General features: G+C 36.1%; 1 pseudogene; it reads left to right on the forward strand.

Moving 5' to 3' along the window:
* The window catches only part of LOC110593586, a 144,414-nt pseudogene extending 135,066 nt beyond the window's left edge, over positions 1-9,348 (forward strand).
* Positions 9,349-19,250: the final 9,902 nt, after the last annotated feature.

Consider the following 19,250-nt stretch of genomic DNA (forward strand, 5'->3'; position numbering starts at 1 on the left):
TCTGATCCCCTTTAAACTATAGACAGTGAGGATATATAACCACTATGGTTTCATGTTTCTTAGCTAACTTAGTGAACTCACTAAGCAATCTTTCCAGGCACAGTCACCGGCCATCTGCCCACCATCACGCCCCCCGGCCCTTAATCTCTGGGTGTTCTTTCTAGGTTCTGCCACTTGAAGTTTCCACATTACAGCTTTACTTGTCATCTTTAAATTATCTGATATTTTTATTTTATTTTTTAAAGATCTTTTATTTATTTATTAGAGCGAGAACACGAGTGGAGGGAGGAGCAGGAGAGGGAGAAGCAGACTCCCCACTGAGCAGGGAGCCCTATGAGGGGCACGATCCTGGGACCCTGGGATCATGACCTGAGCTGAAGGGAGACACTTAAGCGACTGAGCCACCCAGGTGCCCCCAAATTAATATTTTTCATTCTTTTAGTTTCTAGATGGAAAAGATTCTACTTATCTGAGCCTTTTGTGTATCTCTTATGGACCTATGGCCTCAAGTTCTGTGATCAAGCAGTTCCCTTACTCCCAGTTTACTGGATTAGAATGTACTACACAGGCTGATCTCTGAGAAACCCAAGTGAAGTGCAAAGATCATGTCTTTAAGGAGACAGATATTGAATCCAGTCCTTGTTCTGCTAGATACCGGCAGCAAGACTTAAACAGAACCATTATGGACACTAAATTTCAATGCATGTATGTCACCTAGGCTGGAGTTGAGGCTTAATAAATGGTGTCATTTTGATGATGATGATGATGACTAGTGTTGATAAACTCCACTGTTTTATATAGTTTTCTCCAAAAGAACCTAGTTAATTATCTACAGATTTCTTCCTTTCTCCTACTCCTTTCCCCCATCCTTCCCCTTTACAAGCACATCAGATAGAAACATATTTAAATACCTACAATATTCATTTCTTTGGGAAAGACAACTATGTCTTGGCTTAGAGAGATTTTACTGACTTCACTACATGCTAAGGTGTAACATTTAAATATCTTACACAAAAGTCAACTTAGATATCTCTTCCTCTAGGCATCAGTCCCTAACAAGTCAGACCACCAGCACCTGGTGTCCAAAGGCTATACTGGTCTCTGTTGCCTACTCACTCATATCTCTACCCTCTAAATTCTAATCTCCTTCGGAGGAGCATTAGTGTCAAGTTCAGTTTGTCTTGCATCATAGTAGGTGATTATTTCTAAAAGAATAAATGAATTAATGTTATCTGGGATGGAAGGTAGGGAAAAATAAGGAGGTCAGTTCCCCAGCCACTATGATTTGGGGATAATGAATATTTGGAAATTATTTGGACAAAGAAATGAAAATTACTTAATTTACAGTGATTAAATTGAAGCTATTTAATTCACCCTTTTCCCTTTGAAACACAAATAGCTGATATAACAAGTTCCCATTTAGATGCATTTAAGCAGAAAGATTCATTTTCTTTTTTTTTTTTAATGAAAAGCCAAAGCACTGGATGATTCATATTTCTAGGAAAATATTCCTATAGGCGTTTTCATCTCTGAATAAACATTCATCTTCAAAAGTATGTTTTTAATAAAAAAGAAGACTGGTGAATTTATTTTATGACGTTTCTTGGTGAACAAGTTCCAGAGATTTTTTTAAAAGGTCTGTAAGGCTCACTCTAGGCAAACACATGTCATAGGAAAAGCTTGTCTTTACTCTCTATACACAGAACCAATCAATCCCAGCAGCAAGCAAAGATGGCATAATAGTGCTATGACTAGAGAGATAGCAGGAAGGGCTCCAGTGAATTTCTTGGCGTAATGAACTGGTAATAAAAATCCTACTATTAGACCTGTATCTTTTTGACTCCCTGTTACAATGAAGACAGCCTTGTTCTGGGAGAGAAATATTTATTATGTTCTTTTTCAGGAATTATTTTGATTGAGGGAAAGTTCAAAAGCATGCCAGAGTGGGAGAGGATATTTCCTATATATATTCAATAAATGGTTCATAGATAGAATGAATATACTAAAAATATTTAAGGAAAGGTAGATAACCCAACAGAAAAACAGGCAAATGGCTTGAATAGACATTTATAATACAGGGTATTCTGGTCATGTCTATCACAGCTTAATAGGAACCTTAAAAAGGTTAAACATGTTTCCAAGTCAATTGGTGAGTCCCAGAACAAACCTCCAAAACAATTATAGAAATACAAAAATATCCAGCACTTGACAAGTTAAAATTTACACTATCTAACATTCAATCAAAAATTACCCAGTGTGCAAAGAAGCAGAAAAATATCCAGAATGCAGAGAAAACTCAATCAGTAGAAACAGACCCAGAAATTAAATTACTCAAGTGATAATAAAAAATGATATTAAAATAGCCTTTTTTTTTTTTTTTAAGAGAGAAAGTAGGGAGGGGCAGAGGAAGAGAATCTAAGCAGACTCCCCACTGAGCGCAGAGCCCAACACGGGCAATCTCACGACCCTGAGATCATGATCTGAGCCAAAACCAAAAGTCAGATGCTTAACTGACTGAGCCACCCAGACGCCCTTGAAACAACTTTTAAAACTCTATTCCATATGTTTAAGAAGGTAAAAGAAAACATGAGTATGTTAATGAGAAACTGGAAGATAAAGTAAAACTGAGCAAAATGTAAATCCTAAAATTTTAGAGAGAAAAAAAATTTCAGGAAAGAAAATTAAACTAGATGGGATTAATAGGAGGTTAGAATGTTGCAGAAAAAAAACAGTAGACTTGAAGACCTAATAATAAATTTTGCAATGATATTCAACAAAGAAAAAATACGGTTTTAAAAAAGTAAGCTGGGGCGCCTGGGTAGACGTTAAGCGTCTGCCTTCGGCTCAGGTCATGATCCCAGAGTCCTGGGATCGAGCCCTGCACTGGGCGCCCTACTCGGTGGGAAGCCTGCTCTCCCTCTCCCACTCCCCCTGCTTGTGTTCCCTCTCTCACTGTGTCTCTCTCTGTCAAATAAATAAATAAAATCTTAAAAAAAAAGTAAGCTGTGGGACAACTTCAGACAGCTTAACATATTTGTAATTGAAGTCCCTGAAGGAGAAAGAGAGGGAAGCCAGAAAGAAAAAATTTTTTAAACAATGGCCAACATTTTTTTCAAATTAGATAAAAATAATAAACTTATACTTCACAGAAGTACAACAAAGCCACCACAAGAAATATGAAGAAATTGACACCAAGACACATCACAACCAAATGACTTAAAACTAGAAAAAATTTAAAAACAGCTAGAAGAAATAAAACGGAAACATTATATACATGGGGACAGAGATATCAGTGATTGCCCTGGGGGAGGGGAAGAAAGGAGGGACAGGACGGAATAATTACAAAGGGACATTAAGGAAACTTTTAGGGGTGATAAATATATTCATTGCCTTGATTGTGATGGTGGCTTCACAGGTTTATACATGTCAAAACATATCAAATTGTACATTTTAAATATGTGAAGCTTATTGTATATCAATTATATCAATAAGGCTATTAATAACTTCATAATGAGAAACCATCACACAGCCACTAAAACAGATAAAATTAAAAAACAGTACCAGGTATTAGCAAAAGTGAAATTCTCACCCATAGGTATGACAGCATAATCAATAACTGTGTTGGTGGAGCCAGGGTGGCTCTGTCGGTTAAGCATCTGAGTTGATTTAGGTTCAGCTCATGATCTCAGAATCGTGAGATCGAGCCCCTCGGTGGGCTCCATGTACTGAGTGTGAAGCCTGCTTAAGATTCTCTCTCTCTCTCCCTCTCCCCCTGCTCTCTCTCTCAAAAATAAATAAACTAAAATAAAATAATAAAATAAACCACTTTGGAAAATTCTTTGACAGTGTATCCTAAAGCTGAACTTGTAGCATACACTATCCACCAACAATTATAATACTAGGTATACAGCCGGGAGAAATAAGTGCATATGTTTATCAAATTACTCGTGCACGAGCAGGACTACTCATAATAATGCACCCCCCCCCCCAAAATCTCAAAGTCCAACAAAAATAGAGTGGATAAAGTATGGCATATTCATAATATAGAAAACTACAGAAAGTAAAGGCAAGACTGCTAAACATAACCATCTGGATGACTCTCAGAGACATAATGTTTAGCAGTAACAAAAGAGTATATATCATATGATCCCAACTATATAAAGTTTAAAATAGGCACAACTAATTTAGGTGACACAAGTCATGATGATGGTTCCCTTTATGGGAGGAAGTGACTGGGAGGGAGAATTGGGGGCAGTTGGGGTGATTATGCTATATTTCTTGATCTGGATACTGGTAACACATATGTGTTTAATTAAAATGTAAAAAGTAACATACATTTTATAAAAGATCCACAAAACAAAAGGATATACATTAAACATTCAAAATTTTTTGGCTATGGTGGGGAGGGGAAAGAGAGAGATGGAGATAAAAAAGGTGGAAGGAAGGAAGGGATTTAACTGTGGTTTATCTCCTTATGAAGAAGAATTATTCATATTAGTAAAATGTACCGTTTAGTATGAAGTAGTATGTGTCAGGCAGTCTTAGTTTTTTAGTCCCAAATCTATCCTTACCTAAATGTCTATGCTTGCTACACTCTTCCCATCCTTTTTACTACCATCTTCCCCATCAACAATAACAACAACAACAAAAAGGTTGGCATTACTTATTTGGTGGTAAAATTAGATAACATGTATAGTTTCAAACACATTTTAAAGAAATCCTGAAATTCTTCAACCAACATGGCAATATCCTTAGAATTCCCATATATTTAATTATATCATTTTTCCTCAAAACCCGTACTTTCATACCCATTTTTTATAAAATTCTGAAGCTACTGCATGTCTCAATAATAGGCAGCCCACTAATTATGTAGGAAGTCCTGAGGAAAATTCCAAATTCCTGAAGAAAGTTTAACCATGAGCCCCTTAAAATCTCCAAAATGCACAATGAGGGGTGCCTGGCTGACTCAGTTGGTAGAGCATGTGACTCTTGATCTTGGGGTTGTGAGTTCAAGCCCCACATTGGGTGTAGACATGAAAAATTTTTAAAAATGCACAATGAGAAACAGAGCTTATAAATCCTAAATCTAAATGAAGATTTCCTAATTGAGAATGGAAATATTTATAACCCCCTAAATTTCTAGTGTACTTCTGGTGTACTTTTAAATGTTCAGACATGGAGGGCCTAGTACTTTTTACTTCATTCTTGCCTTTCCCCACCATTTACCTTCAACAGATGGATAAAGATATGTATCTATATACAAATATATATCTAATGGAATATTATTCAGCCCATGAAAAACATCAGGTGTGACAACATGGATGGACCTTGAGGGCATTATGCTAATGAAATAAGTCAGAGAAAGACAAATACTGTAGGATATCACTTACATGTGGAATCTAAAAAGGCAAACTCCTAGAAACACAGAGTAAGTAGAAAGGTAATTATGAGAAGGATTGGGGGGGGGGGATGGGGATGGGCAGGTGTTGGTCGAAGGGTACAAACTTCTGATTATAAGATGAATAAGTCCTGGGGATCTAATGTACAGCATGGGAACTGTAATTCACAATACTGTATTATGTACTTAAGAGAGTACATCTTAAATGTTATCACCACACAAAAGAAATGGTAATTATGAGACATGATGGAGTTGTTAGCTAACACTATGCTGATAATCACTTTACAATATATAAATGTATCAAATCAACATATTGTGTGCCTTCAACTTCTACAATGCTACATATCAGTTATATTTCAGTAAAGCTGAGAAACAACAGGAGAGCCTAAATACACATAGATAAATAATATGTGATATATTCATGTACTAGCAGATCACAAAGCCATTATTAAAGAAAAAAATGTAAAAAATAAAGAATTATGGATAATTAGCTAGAATGCTGAGCAGAAACCTAAAATCAAATAATAATGGAAATTTTTGCTACATGGAAATTCTACTGTGAATTTATTATAAGCATCAAATTACAGTAAAAAAATACTTAGACTATTATATCAAAGTTTGAAACAAGTGAGAGTAGGCTCATAAGCTCTGACAGAATCAGATTACATATTACAGCATCTTTAATCCTCTAAGGCAAGGCAAGAAGTAACACAAAAGAAAGGTGTTTGTGCAGAATTCCATGGGAAGTTTAACTCCAGTAACAGGTTTCTATAATGAAATGACACTTTATTAAATTACTGCAGTGTTCACTGCCAGGCATGTAATACATATTCAGTATTATAAAATCAGCTTGAATTTGGGTACTATAACATTCCAGTGCTGAAAATATAGATGTCTCTGCCTTCGAATCTAATCCCCCTATATAGATGTCTGCCATCTCGTCTGGCTTTCGATGTCAAATGCAAATATTTCAAATTTGTTAAAATGAAGGTTTCCTTAATGGTGAATTAGGTAATTTTGTCACTATCCTTCCTCGTCACTGATAATTAAAAACTTAACTTCTTGCAAGACGATACTTTTAAAATGACTTCCTCCCACCCACACAAAACACTTATTAATTCAGCTCAGGACACTTTATGACTTCATGTGAGCTCCAAATCCTAGCAGTTAGAGATATATAAACAGCATAAAAACCTATGCTTTATGCAGTGTTTAGCAAACCATAATTGCTCTCTCCTTGGCATTTGCTTGCTATCTTATGTATCTCCTAATCCTTGATGTGCACGTTGAAAATGTCACCAAGTCCTCTGAAATTAATCACATATCCACATCTGAACCAGACAAACCTTGTTTATTTGCCTGAATCACACATATTCAGGGACTTCCAAACTCCAGAAATTTCCATAAATTTGTATTAAGTGTCTAGAAAAGTAAGACAAAAACATACACACTCGCCCTGGTAACAACACTGTCTTTTCTGAGAAATGTTTTCTGGCAGACTAGGAAGAATCCTTGAAAACAAACATACTTTCCAACATACTGCAGAATTATTAGACTATGGTTAGATTGTTCTTTTGCTGGAGTAGGATAATGTATTAAAGAAGTAGGCCTCTCAAGGAAGAGCAGTAAGGAGAAAACACAGTAGTGAAGAAAGATCAATACATATTGACACTCTCCTGTGAAGATGGTATATAAAAGGAAGATGGAAAAACAAACTTAGGATCTAACCACCATCAATCTTTTCATTATTGTACACTCAGATCTGGCCAAGACAGCAAAGCAAAGAGATGCATTCATCTTTTCTTACTTCTGATGCTATGAGGGTAGTTTGCTTTTAAGCTATTTTGTAGGGTTGAGTGCTAATTTATTCCCTATGTAAAGAACCTAATTTACATCATGATTATTTGTTATGCTCTAAAGATAGATAATTGTTCTCAGAACGTTTCCCTCCTGTAACTCAGCTATTTAACACCTTTTCTAGAGTCTGCATAGATGATTTTGTCATTTACAAAATACTCTTTCAGGAAGCTGTCTATCCAATTTGCAAGTCAACGTGCATGAAACATGTTACTATAAGAATCTATAGAATTGTTTTGTCTGTATTTGACTGCCATAAATTTTGTCAACAGTTATTGATACTGAATGTAGACCATCCTAGACAAACGGTAGGTGCCCCCTTCTGGTCCAGAGGATTGCAAATGATAGACATACATACCTGCACCTATAGACCCTATTGAAAAAGTTAATCATAACAGTACAAAATTACTTTCCAGAATTAATTTCAATTCTCTGAAATTCTGAATTACCTATTAAACCCTCTTCCTCTGCAAATTAGTAATTAAGGAAAAGAAGAATGTATATACAATGTATCATACTTTCTATTTTTAACATTCATTGAAAAATATGGCCAAACTCATTAATTCAAATGAAAGGAAAATTGTTCCATGCCATTGTTTATTTTCAGAAGAACTCAATATCTTCATTTAAATTCAAAAGACAATAATGTAAAACAAAGTTTCATCCTTTATATTCATATTTGTTAATATAATTTATTGCCTAATCACCCACTTAGGATTGTCTATATATTTTTTGTTTTCTTGTTCCTTATAGGAAGCCATTTTTCAAGGAATATAATTCTCCATAGTATTGGCTTTGATAGAATGTGTAACCTGTGTTCCTATCACTTCTATTAAATTACTATATTACATATCACTTATGATATTTTCATTAAATATAATATCCCCATGTAGGTAGACATCTGTAAACAGTTTTTAGAGAGTTAACTGGTTTTTGAGGGGAAATAAATTGACAAACAAGAGATAGAATGTAGGGCATTGAATGTGGACTAATAACAGAACCCACCCAAAAAAAGAAGCAGGAAGAAATAGTTAAACAAAATCTGAAGAATAAATGAACAGAAATCAAGAGAAGCAGGGTGAGGATGACTAGAGGTAAGAAGGAAGAAAAACTACAAAAAGATACAAGATGGAAGGTTAAGCAACATGGCAAGGGGCCAAAGTGGAAGGAAGCAGAAGGCAGAAACCCTGAGAGCCAGAGTCAGAGTCACATGTGGTGGGGTGTGGTGGCTCTGACCTGTGCAGGGGTGGGGGTCCCAGTGCTGGAACCAGGATGAAGATCAGTGACTTTGATGGGCACTTGGATGCCCTAAGATCATCCAGGAGAGTGAAGTCAAGATCCTGTGCACTCAGACAGGAGAGATCGTGGTAGAAGAGTACAATGTGCAGAGGGTGGAGTCACCAGTCATAGTATGTGGTGACATCCCTGGACAATTCTCTAACTTCAAGGATCTGTTCAGTGTGGGTGGTAAGTCCCTGAGACAAATGGCCTTTTCATAGGAGACTTTATGGATCACAGTTTCTGGGCATTGAAACATTCTTCCTGCTGCTGGTACTTAATGTTAAATATGCTGACCACATCACCAAGATCCTGGGGAACCCCTAGAGCCACCAGATCCCCTATGCATATGGCTTCTATGATGAGTGCCTACACAAATATGGATTGGTGAATATGTGGTGCTACTGACCTGAGATCTTTGACTAAATTAGCCTGTCAGTCTTTTGCATGCACAGGTGCTCTCTCCTCCATCCAGACCCTAGACCAGATTCAGACAATTGACTAAAAGCAAGGGGTGCCTCATGACAGGGCCATGTGTGATCTGCTCTCATCTGACCCTAAAGACAGCCCATAGGGCTGGCTACCTCTTTGGCAGTAACATGCAGCCAACAACATTGGCATGATCTGTTATGCCCACTAACTGGTGAGGAAAAGTTACAGGCGGTACTTCAGTGAAACTGTGCTCACTGTGCTTTTTCTATCATTTGGGGATTGTGGCAGCCATCTGGGAGCTGGATGAGCATCTCTAGAAAGATTTCATCATCTTCTGGGCTGCCTCATGAGAGACATGGGGCATCCCTTCCAAGAAGCTTTAGCCAACTGCTTCCAGTGATCCTTTGGTCCCTCCAGCTCCTCTGGCCCTCAGACCACTGTGACTTTGTCTTCTTCTCCAGATAGAGGCTGGGCATTGGGGCTTAGGGACTGTCCCTGGCTCGACCCGCCTCCTCAAAGAGGACACTTCAAGAATAAGGACTTTTTCTGGAGAGGCTTGAAGCCTTAGCTCCATGCTCCTCTCCCTTCTCCCTACTTGAACCATGAAGTTTCCAGTATTTTTGTTTCTTTTTTTTCCTATTTTATTGTTTGTTTTCAGATAAAAATTTTGAGGAGAAAAAGGCATTGGTTAATTTTTTTAAATGAGTAGATTTAAAGGAAAATATTAAAGAAATAATAGTTCAGGAGTTATTTAAATATGGAAAATCATGAAAATAGACTCTAATGACTACAATTAGAATACACTATTCTATTCCATACCTTTTTCTGATCAGGATTCCTACTTTAAGGTTCCTTAGCTTGTAAATTACCCATTAACTATGTTATATCTCAATCTATCAGATAAATTTAATATTTATGTTGCACTTGGGGATACATATTTCAATCATCAACTTCATGATAAACCCTGGTGGGAAGTGTGCTGGTTACTAGAGATGAAATAAAAGGATGTCTATAATGCTTACATTTACTTAGATTTTAGCCTAGAATCAGATCCAGTGCCCATGTCCAACAAACTTTCTCTCTTCAACCACAAATTTGGCAGCTGTATTATGACATTCATCACATTCTCATCTTTGCAGTTCATGGAAATGTGTGCACAATAAAAGAATAAATAATCTTGTTACTTTTAATACATGTTTGAGTGTATAGTTTTGCAGATGACTCTGCTTATGTGGTACAGTATTGGTCAATTAAGAAGTATTTCAGAGTTCCATGAGCAACAAGTTGGTCTCCAACTTCCCATTTTTAAAAACACAAGTGTAATATCTAGATTGTTCTTAAGGTAACTTTGTTGCCAAAATCCAATATTCATATCTACCTACATCCTTTCTCAAATTGTGGCTTTCTCCAGGTTAGGAGGCTTTGTGATTACAATGACACCATTTAGCTCAAGTGCAATTCTAGGGAGAGTCAATGAAATTCTGCTCTGGAGCATGCACTGTGACATAATGAGATTCAGTTTCTGGCTTAATTTAGCTTTGAGGCAGGGGGCTGAAATTTTCACTGCTTTAGTATGATGTTCACTAGTTTGCAGAACTCTGAGATCTATGCTAGAAAATAATTGCAAAAAAAATAGGAGATATAACCATACCTTTACCAAAAAGAGAGTTGAACCAGGCTGATAGGGTGACATGAATAAATATGTTATAAGAATAGTCTGTACATAGAGGATCCTAAGTTTTGGCTCTGGATTCAAGAGAAAAACTCTAGTCTACCTAAATATCAAGACGATTCAGAGAAAGGAAAGTCAACATAAACAAAAGCAAAGAACAAGAGCTCTGGAATAAGACAACCCTACCCTCACATCTTAACTGGAATTTTTATTTCTTCTAGGAGCCTTAAATTTTTTTCTCTTTTTACAAAAAGCTTTTGACAGAGATGAGCTGTATTTCTTCGTACCCAGATTGCTGTGTGGCATTTTCCTACTCTCCTATTAGGGCCAGAACAGCTCTGTAAGGCTCTGGGTTTTCTGTAGGGGACTCAGTTCGAGCTTCTGCCTCCACACACTGTAAGAGCTGTTTCCTATGTCCTTTTGAATATTAAAACTCCAGTGCCCAAGACCTAGAGTAAGTCCCAAAGGAACTAAAATAGAAATATACTTACATTTTTGGCTTAGATTTTTTTAAGTTGTTTTTTTTCTTTTGAGTTAACCTATTGTAACTAAAATGTTTTTGACTAAAATCTTCTATCCATGGTTTTTTATGTGTTTGTGGAGGAAAGCTGAGCATCTGGTTAACTTAATTTTCCATCCTGCTGGCATCTTCTGTAAGACACATTTTGAGGCCTCTGCATTCCTGGTTGACTTCTCTGCTTTTAAAATATTACTGCTGTCTGTGTTGTGGTAGACCTAAAATAGGCAGTTTTGTGATGAATGGGCATAAAAAATTGGCATCTGTCTGGTTTGAATGAACCCATTGCTAGGAAAAGAAATTGAGGCAGTATTTGAATTCAAATATTATTAACAAACCACTAAATAATATACTACATAATAAACTGTATTTTACTGAACAGTGAGCCTGAGAAACATACTACAGAATATTAATAAGGAAAAATGTGTTCCTTAAGCTACATATTGTCTGGTACAATGAATGATAATTCACAGGATGAACCTTGGAAATGAAGAGTAGTTTTAAAAATCTTCATAGGGCGCCTGGGTGGCTCAGTTGGTTAAGCGACTGCCTTCGGCTCAGGTCATGATCCTGGAGTCCCGGGATCGAGTCCCGCATCGGGCTCCCTGCTCGGCAGGGAGTCTGCTTCTCCCTCTGACCCTCCTCCCTCTCATGCTCTCTGTCTCTCATTCTCTCTGTCTCAAATAAATAATTAAATCTTTAAAAAAAAATCTTCATAAATAAACCAATTTTGGTGAAAAATATTTTATGATGGGAATATGGGAACATGAATTAGGAAATGCAAAATAAAAATATATATTTCTAATGAATTTGAAATTAATTTTGTTACTATATCATATAACCTATTAAAATTAAAAATATTTTCTCCTGGAAAAATGATCTTATAAAGATATCAAGTTGTCCCTCTCTAAATAGAGTATTAACTTCACAGAAATTTTCTCTAATTTTATCTCCTTGATTTTTTTTTTAAAGATTTTATTTATTTATTTGACAGAGCACACAAGTAGGCAGAGCGGCAGGCAGAGGGAGAGGGAGAAGCAGGCTCTTGCTGAGCAGGGAGCCCGATGTAGGGCTCGATCCCAGGACCCTGGGGATCATGACCTGAGCCAAAGGCAGACACTTAACCGACTGAGCCACCCAGGCGCCCCTGAATTGATTCACTCTTATCTGTGCTTAATCCCTGTCAATAATATCTGGGTGAAAATGAAAAAACAATCTCTTCTGTTTCACGAACAGTCATGAGTTTGATTTATTAACAAATTGATGAATCATTTTGGTCAACTGGCTACTTCTGCTGGATCAATATGTTGTATTAATTACCTATAAGACTCAGCTCTGATTTTGGTAGTAACAACACAACCTAGTGAAATCTTTACATCCTATTTTTTACTTTTACTCAAACTTCACAAATTTAGAAACTGTTCTTTTCATAGCAATTGGGATTGAAATGATCTGAATGTCTAAATAGTATCACAGCTCTAGGGAAGTGTTTTTTCACATTGTCTACAAAACTTATGACACCACTTAATGTATAAGTATGAAATTATTTTTTAAATTTAGAACTTGTAGAAGATTGCTGAAACTCTCAAATCTATACTTTCTCTCTGGTCCAGGTTATTTGTACGTACTGATCAAGTAATTGAAAATATTTCCAGATAACCACAACATTTGACATCATAAAGACTTGACTTCAGAGTATTACACATAATTAAAAATATGATACAATTGTGACTTGCAAAATTATTACCAATGGAGGATTTTAAGTTCAACTTGCAAGATATATATTCTCACATCAAAACCTCAACATTTCTGTACACTAACAATGAGACAGAAGAAAGAGAAATTCAAGAGTCGATCCCATTTACAATTGCACCAAAAACCATAAGGTACCTAGGAATAAATCTAACCAAAGAGGCAAAGGATCTGTACTCAGAAAACTATAAAATACTCATGAAAGAAATTGAGGAAGACACAAAGAAATGGAAAAACGTTCCATGCTCATGGATTGGAAGAACAAATATTGTGAAGATGTCAATGCTACCTAGAGCAATCTACACATGCAGTGCAATCCCCACCAAAATACCATCAACTTTTTTCACAGAGCTGGAACAAATGATCCTAAAATGTTTATGGAACCAGAAAATAGCCAAAGGAATGTTGAAAAAGAAAACCAAAGCTTGTGGCATCACAATTCCAGATTTCAAGCTCTATTACAAAGCTGCAATCATCAAGACAGTATGGTACTGGCACAAAAAGACACATAGATCAATGGAACAGAATAGAGAGCCCAGAAATGGACGCTCAACTCTATGGTCAACTCATCTTTGACAAAGCAGGAAAGAATATTCAATGGAAAAAAGAGTCTCTTCAACAGATGGTGTTGGGAAAACTGGACAGCCACATGCAGAAGAATGAAACTGGACCATTTCCTTATACCATACACAAAATAGACTCAAAATGGATGAAAGACCTAAATGTGAGACAGGAATCCATCAAAATCCTGGAGGAGAACACAGGCAGCAACCTCTGTGACCTCAGCCACAGCAACTTCTTGCTAAACACATCTCCAAAGGCAAAGGAAACAAAGGCAAAAATGAACTATTGGGACTTCATCAAGATATAAAGCTTCTGCACAGCAAAGGAAACCGTCGACAAAACCAAAAGACAGCTGACAGAATAGAAGAGGATATTTGCAAATGTCTTTTCAGATAAAGGGCTAGTATCCAGTCTATAAAGAACTTATGAAACACAACACCCAAAGAACAAATAATCCAGAAAAAAAAATGGGCAGAAGACATGAGCAGACATTTCTCCAAAGAAGACATCCAAATGGCCAACAGACACAAGAAGATAGGTTCAACATCACTTGGCATCAGGGAAATCCAAATCAAAACCTCAATGAGATACCACCTCACACCAGTCAGAATGGCTAAAATTAACAAGTCAGGAAATGACAGATGTCATACTGGAAACCAGTATGGAGGTCCCTCAAAAAGTTGAAAATAGAACTGCCCTACGACCCAGCAATTGTACTACTGGGTATTTACCCAAAGGATACAAACATAGTGATCCAAAGGGCACCTGCACCCCAATGTTTATAGCTGCAATGTCCACAATAGCCAAACTATGGAAAGAGCCCAGATGTCCATCGACAGATGAATGGATAAAGAAGATGTGACATGCACACACACACACACACACTCACACACACACACACACTGGAATACTACTCAGCCATCAAAAAATGAAATCTTGCCATTTCCAACAACATGAATGGAACTAGAGGGTATTATGCTAAGTGAAATAAGTCAACCAGAGAAAGATAATTATCATATGATCCCACTCATATGTGGAATTTAAGAAACAAAACAGAAGATTGTAAGGGAAGGAAGGAGAAAATAAAACAAGACAAAATCAGAGAGGGAGACAAACCATAAGAGACTCTTAATTATAGAAAACAAACCGAGGGTTGCTGGAGGGGAGGGGAGTGGGGGGATGGGGTAACTGGGTGATGGACATTAAGGAGGGCACATGATGTAGTGAGCACTGGATATTATATGTAACACTGATGAATCACTGAACTCTAACTCTGAAACTAATAGTATACTATATGTTAATTAATTTGAATTTAAATTTAAAAAGAATACAAATAAAACATAATTTAAGAAACAGCCTTAAATAGCTACATAGGATTTTTGGAAATTTTTTTTGCACTTAACTTTTATTATTTAATGAAATTTTCATTCAGTAAAATATCTCAATAATATTACACACACACACATAAACCCTCAACATAATAAAGGCCATATATAAAACAGCCACAGCTAGCATCATACTGAATAGTGAAAAACTGAGAGCTTTCTAAGGTCAGAAACAAGGCAAGGATGTCCATTCACCACTTTCACTCAATATAGTACCAGAAGTCCTAGCCACAGCAATCAGACAAGAAAAAGAAAGAAGTCAAAACATTCACTATTTGCAGATAACATAATACTATACATAGAAAATCCTAAAGACTCCACCAAAAACTAGATGTAATTAATGAATTCAGTAAAGTGGTAGGATACAAAATTAATATCCAGAAATTGGTAGCATTTTTATGCACTAATAATGAAGTAGCAAAAAGAGAAATTTAAAAAATGGCACCATTTACAATTGCACCAAAAAGAATAAAATACCTAGGAATAAACTTAATGAAAGAGTTGAAAGACCTGTACTTCAAAAACTATAAAACACTGATGAAAGAAACTGAATATTACACAAGTGGAAAGATATTCCATGCTTATGGATTGGAAGAATTAATATTGTTAAAATGTTCATATTACCCAAAGCAATCTACAGATTCAATGCAATCCTTATGAAAATACCAACAGCACTTTCACAAAACTAGAACAAATAATACTAAAATTTATATGGAATCACAGAAGACCCCAAACAGCCAAAGCAGTCCTGACAAAGAAGAACTAAGCTGGAGGTATCACAATATCAGATTTCAACATATATTATAAAGCTGTAGTAATCCAAACAGTATGGTACTGGCGCAAAAATACACACATAGATCAGGAAAACAGAATAGAGACTCCAGAAATAGACCTACATTTATATGGTCAGTTACTTTATGACAAAGAAGGTAAGAATATACAATGGGGAAAAGACAGTCTTTATAATAAATGGTGCCAGGAAAACTGGACCACTTCCTAACTCCAGGAATAAGCTCAAAATGGATTAAAGACCTAAATGTGAGATCTGAAACCATATAAAGCCTAGAAGAGAACACAGGCATATTGGATGTAGCAACATTTTTCTAAATATACCTCCTAAGGCCAGGGAAACAAAAGCAAAATTAAACTGTTGGGACTACATCAAAATAAAAAACCTTTGCACAGCAAAGGAAACCATCAACAAAATAAAAATGGAAGAAGCCTTCCAAATGGCCAACAGACACATGAAAAGATGCTCAACATCACTCATCATCAGGAAATGCAAATCAAAACCACAATGAGATATCACCTCACACCTGTTAAAATGGCTAAAATCAAAATGACAAGAAATAGCAAGGACGTGAAGAAAAAGAAACCCTCGTGCTCTGTTGATGGTAATGTAAATTGGTACAGCCACTATGGGAAATAGTATGGAGGTTCCTCAAAAAGTTAAAAATAGAAATACCGTATGATCTAATAATTCTATTATTGGGTATTTACCCAAAGAAAATGAAAATGCTAATTTGAAAAGATATATGCACTTCTATGTTTACTGAAGCATTATTTATAATAGCGAAGATATAGAAGCATCCTAAGTGCCCATCAATAGACAAATGGATAAAGGAAAATGTGGTACATATATACAATGGAATATTGCACAGTCATAAAAAAGGATGAGATTGTGCCATTTTTGAGACAACATGGATGGACCCAGAGGGTATTATGCTAAGTGGAATAAGTCAGACTGAGAAAGACAAATACCGCATGATACCACTTATAAGTGGAATCTAAAAAACAAACCCAAATGAATAAATAAATAAGAAGCAGAATTGGACCTATAAATACAGAGAACAAACTTATGGTTGCCAGAGGGGAGAGGCGTGGGGGGGTTGGGCAAAATGGGTGAAGAAGAGATGAGAGATACAGGCTTCCAGTTATGGAATGAGTAAGTCACAGAAATAAAAGGCCACAGCATAAGGAATACAGCCAGTTATATTATAATAGCAATGTAACAGGACAGATGACAGCTACACTTGTGAACATAGCATAACACGTAAACTTGTCAAATCACTAAGTTGTACACCTAAAGCTAATCTAACATTGTGTGTCCATTATACTCAAATTGAAAAAAAAATAAATTTTGATATATGTTATGAAAGAAAGGAAGAAAAGAAGGAAGGAAGGAAGGAAAGAAAAGAAAAAAGAGAAAAAAGAAAAGAAGAAAGAAAAGAAAAAAGAAAGAAAGAAAGAAAAGAGGGAGGGAGGGAGAAGGAGGGGGAAAGAAAGGGAGGGAGGGAAAGAAAGGCTTCTTGCCAAAAACTAACTAGATACATAAACTTTGTCTTTTAGTAAACATAACAAATAAACAAACAAACCTTGTGTTGGCAAGGCGTAGTGTCTTGGTTATGGTTATGTCTTCCAACTAATGGCAATTGGTTCTGCTAATGTAACCACATTTCCTTGCTTTATTTGTGATCAGTGGTGTGCATTTGTGAGGCAGGGTTGTTGTCCTAGTTAGTAGCCATAGAAGTGTGTTTGCTTCTTGAGATACTAGAGGGTTTTTAAGGCCATTTTAACCTGCTATATGACACTCATAAACACAACATTCACAAATGAATTAATGAACTCATGAATCCCCATACCTTATTAACTGTGGAAGACAGAGGTAAAACTTGCTCCGTTTTCCATATTTGCAAGTACCGTATGCAGGAGTAGAAATGTAATGGAAACATATGCAGAAAATTATATTCTCAGCTTTGTCATCAATAGTTACCTCATTCCAAAAAAAAAAAAAAAATAGTTACCTCATTCCATTTTATTTGAATCCATGCTTGTATAAAATGGAAATCTTATTTAGAAGATGAAATAGGATCTTTTAAATATTGAGATTTCATCTCCCTTATCCCTGTTTTTGCTTGGGGAGCAAATGAGGTCATGGATGGGTTTGGTGTGTGGTAGGTATGTTACTGACTGGTTCTCCCAAGGCAAGAGGTCAGGTCCAAACACAAATCAAATTCAAGAACCAAGAAATTCAGCCCTGAAGCTATGTTTCTAAGTCAAGGATAACTCAGAGATAACAAATTCAAATGGGAAATAGTGGGAGAAAGAGCTAATATTAGAGAATAGACCAGGAATAGATTATGGACAATCCAAAACCTGGTAAGGGATTGAGCTTAAATTTTAATTTAGAATCCAGAGGTATTGGGGGAAAAGGTAGCCTGTGGAAGAGTGGAGACATATATTGGGCCAAAAAGTATCAGTGGGGAGAAGACATTGACTTTAAAATGCTAAGTATTCGATAAATAAAAAGATACTAGACCTCAAACCAAAACACCCAGGGCTCTGCCTTTTTTTTTTAGTTAGGACCATAGATAATTTTCATAAGCTATTTGTACCTCCGTAATTGTAATTCTAAAACCAAAATAATAAGCTGACTTCTTTAACATTGTGAGGATAAACTGGGGTAGTATAATTAGTCCATATCAGTGCTCAACAAATTATTTTTAGTTATTTTTGTCATATTTTTATTTCTCAAATTGGGTTTTTACATACAACAATAAAGGTAGTAAGCACATATATTACCTTCATCAATTATTGAAGCAAATTTTTTCTGTTTGACCCCAATAATATTGACTCACCCAAAATGGTATCCTTTAGTTGAGGGCAGTGGTTCTCAACCTTGATGACCAGTAGAATTATTATGTGAGCTTTTAAAAAGTATCCATGCCTAGGTGCTAATCCAGAATAATGAATTTAGATCTAGATGAGGTCCAGGAATCAGCATTTTTTTAAAAGTTCCTCCAGTGCTTTCAATGTGCAATAAATGTTGACAACTACATTTAGGGATACTAACATATTAAACAAGGTGACAGTCTACTTGTGTTAGCTGGGCTGGTCTACCATAGTTTTCTTTACAATGCCTTATTCTGAGAAATCATCTGCTGAAGGATAAGAATCAGGAAAAGCAAACTCTAATCCTTTTAAATTCACTTTGGAAAATGTTATGCCAATCTGATGTTGTCAAACCTCATGAGGCATCCAAAACTGGCAAATTCTTCTGATATTAAATTGAAACTGCATTTCTTTCTCTTTCTTAGAAAAGAAGCTTAGAAAGTACTCATGTAGCACACAGTCTACCACAAAATTCTAAAAAAATTTCAGCCAGGCTATGCAAAGAAAAATTCTTAATCTACACACATTTTCTATAGACATATGATATTTTTAGAGTACATTTTTGGCAAACACAAATACAGCATCAATATACAGCCACCTTCTACTTTCCATCCCATATACATACAGCATTCAAATAGATCCAGTCTCTCTTCACTTTTCAATACAAGCAAGAACTCTGCGGGAAGGACACGGCTGCCCGTAAATTATAAGCATATCATGCAT

This window comes from Neomonachus schauinslandi, chromosome 5 (genome assembly GCF_002201575.2).
Source record: "Neomonachus schauinslandi chromosome 5, ASM220157v2, whole genome shotgun sequence".
Lineage (NCBI taxonomy): Eukaryota > Metazoa > Chordata > Mammalia > Carnivora > Phocidae > Neomonachus > Neomonachus schauinslandi.